This window comes from Pteropus vampyrus, unplaced genomic scaffold (genome assembly GCF_000151845.1).
Source record: "Pteropus vampyrus isolate Shadow unplaced genomic scaffold, Pvam_2.0 Scaffold23, whole genome shotgun sequence".
Taxonomy (NCBI): domain Eukaryota; kingdom Metazoa; phylum Chordata; class Mammalia; order Chiroptera; family Pteropodidae; genus Pteropus; species Pteropus vampyrus.
The window spans coordinates 670531-673806 of NW_011888804.1; the positions used below are offsets into that span (position 1 = coordinate 670531).

The window sequence follows — 3276 nt, forward strand, 5'->3', positions numbered from 1 at the left end:
TCAAAAAGCCCCACAGGTGAGACTATAGGGCCCTGCCGTCCAATGAGGCGGCCGCTGGCTACTGAGCACCCGAGTGTGTGAGCCCAAACCGATTGTGCTGCGTGTCCCACACACTTAGCAGGAGGAAGAGAACGTACGTAAACTGTCCCATTCGTAATTTGTAGAGTGATTACATGTTGAAATGGTTATATTTTGGAGACACTGGGCTAAAGAAAATATACAGTTGAAATGAATTTCACCTGTTTCTGTTTACAATTTAATGTGGCTACTAGGAAATCTAAAGTCACACACGTGGCTTGTACTGTTTCTACGGACGGTGCTGTCTGACGTGACCCGGGGCTGAGCAGTCCTGACTGCCCGTGAGGGCTAAGGTTTACGGGGTTTCGATTCCTCGGAGGCGGCTGAAGGGACCTGTGAGGGCTTCTTCACCAGCTGCTCCCCCACCCTGCAGTTCCTTCCCCACCGGAAACCCCCAACACCTGGGCCGTCTCGCCTCTCTCTACCCGCTGGCCCCAGCCCACCGATGTGTGGCCCTGACCTGACGAGAAGCTTTTGGGCTCTATTTCCATATCCCACAAGGGAAACTGAGGCCGAGAGAAACAAAGGGCTCACAGACAAGGAAAAACAAAGACTGGAATTCAGCATCCCCGAGACTCCGATCTGCAGAGTCCTCATCCATGACAGGCCTCAGAGGCGGGTCTCCTCTCCAGTGGGAGGCCGGAAACAGTCCTCAGATTTTAAGCTTTTTTGGGGTGGGGAGGGAAGGGAGGAAGATGGCTAGCTGAGGATCTGCAGAGCATGATACTACCTGTTTTGCATTTCATGTGTATTAGTGACCTATGACCTCTATAACAAATCACCACAAACTCAGTGGCTTAAAACAACAGGAATTTATCATCTTATTGTTCTGGAGGTCAGAAGCCCAGAGTGGGCCTTACGGAGCTAAAGTCAAGGTGCCAGCAGGGCTGCGTCTGCTTCTCGAGGCGCTATGAGAGCATCCGTTTCCTTGTCTTCTCCAGCTTCTCGAGGACGCCTGTGTCCTCCGCTAGTGGCCCCTTCCTCCGCCTTCCAGGCCAGCCATCGAATCTACGCTGCCCTCTTCACCGTGTAAAGACCCCGTGATTACACTGGGCCCACCTGGCTGACCCCGGCTGCTATTTTAAGGTCAGCTGATGAGCATTTTCCTTCCAAGGACCATAACATATTCACATGCTGCAGGAATTAGGGCGGCCCACCACCCAGTATCCCTCTATACCTTAAAACAGCCCTAGGAGGTAGATGGAATGATCTCTTTTTACAGATGAGGAAACAGCTTCAGGAGCACAGGCCAGCCCTCGGCTCTACCTGCCTACAAGTGTTTTCCACTACACCACACCATCTTTTGAATGGTATAGGCCATGTTCAAGTTCAGAGGGAGGGAGTACCGTATTCCATATTCGGAACACCACAACGAAAAGCCAACACTATTCTGTCACCTCCATTTTGAAAAGCGGTTTTATCATCCAAGGGACTAAACTCACGGGGAAGAAAAGACCAGCTTTCTGGACACTCCTCCAAGGACCACACACACACACACACACACACACACACACACACACACTCACACCACGCAACAACCACCAGTACCAGCTACCCTCCCTGAACACTCCTGACTGGGGAGGGAAGGGACCTTTGCAAAATAGGGTGTGTGGCAAGAAAACTAACATGTAAGCATTCTCCCTTCTCCCCGCTCCCCACCCAGAGCCCACGAGGAAAGGCGAGGCTGGCGGATCCTGAGGACTTAGGAGACATGTGAGCAGCATCCTCAGCTCTCTGGGTCCTTTCCGCCAATGGGGCCTGGCTGGCAGCTCACTAGATATTTCTGGGAGTGATCTAATTAAATATTAACCGTGCACAAAACCGTATGCCTACATCCCTAAGTCACTCTGAAGACAAGCAAACCCAGGCACTGAACCCAAACTCCATCTTTCCAGAAAAAAGGGCCCTGGGATGGGTAAATGCTACGAGACTGACCTATCAGAAAGTTATTCATTATAAGTAACCTTCAACCCCTGAGAAAAAAGCAACATGCAAAAACAAAACGCCTTCCTGTTTACCAAACCAACTACCAAAATGCATGGACCTGTATCAGAGACTCTTTCTCTTGGACGCTAAAGGTTTCTCTCGATTTATAACTCCAGTAAGATCAAAGAACTAGGCCCTTTAAATTTCCTTAGTAGCATTCAGACCTCTTTACACCTCTTCACAAACAAGGAGAAAAAAATCTAAAAGTCTATGAATGAATAAAGCTTCTGACAACACCCAGATTCTCTCTGCCAGCTAAATTTTCTCCCCATCCTTCTGTAAGTTCCTGGCACAATCGATTGTGTATTAATGACCTTAAAATAAATGCCACATTTGTGTTTATGAGGGGCTATTTGGGTGGAAAAAACACCATAGGCCAGATGATGATGATGATGATGATCACAAAGAAATTAATTCATGGCCAAGTTGGTTCTAGCACTTGGCTTTCATAAAGCCTTGCTATCCCAAGGTTTTACTATGGTTTTCACAGTTAAACACAGCGCAAAGGTTGCAGGTCAGTCCCCTTGAATTCTTATTTCAAAACGGTGGCCGTTTTAAACAGCGTGTACTAACTTGTTTTGAAAGCAACCGCAAAAGACACTGCTGTCTTCAGGGAGGGCTGGGAAGGAACCTGCTAATGGCAGCCACAAATGTCACCATCCAGCCTCAGACGGGCGGGAGGGGTCCTTTTGGCTTCCTTCATTTCGAAAGTAAAATTTTTCGGCTATTTCAGTCTTGGCTGGTTTATTTTGGCAAAAAAACAAGCATGCTCTCCCCTCCCCGGGGCATAAGAACACCTCAGTGTTTGTAAAAGAATAAGGAACGGAAAACCAGAAGCACAGCAACGCCTGCACCCAGCGTTTTCAGCAGGAACACATGTCCAAATACACACCCGCGCCATTGTTTCATGTTTAAAATAACCTTCCCAGGATAGGCCATCCTCTGCAAGAGATGCAGGCGCGTGGGAAGTGCAGAAAGGGGGCCGAGGAAGTTTCTGTCTGTCGGGCGCCTGTATTTAATAAAGGGGTGTGAACCTATTTATGTGTGGGGCAGCGCTCGAGCAAACAAGTCTGGCTACATACGTGAAACTTTTCTCCCAGCAGGTAATAGGATATTGCACGGCCCTGGAAAACAGCTCAGGAGAAAAGGAAACAGGGAGTTTCCTTGAAGGAAATGCATTGCTTCCCTGAGGTGGAGGCCTTTTCGTAAGGC

The 3276-nt window shown here is 48.7% G+C and overlaps 1 long non-coding RNA gene across 1 annotated transcript in view; it reads left to right on the plus strand.

Moving 5' to 3' along the window:
• The window catches only part of LOC111736954, a 1493-nt gene extending 1260 nt beyond the window's left edge, over positions 1-233 (plus strand). The window contains exon 2 of the long non-coding RNA XR_002779295.1: positions 17-233. This is a non-coding gene — a long non-coding RNA (uncharacterized LOC111736954). The remainder of the gene's footprint in view (positions 1-16) is intronic.
• Positions 234-3276: the final 3043 nt, after the last annotated feature.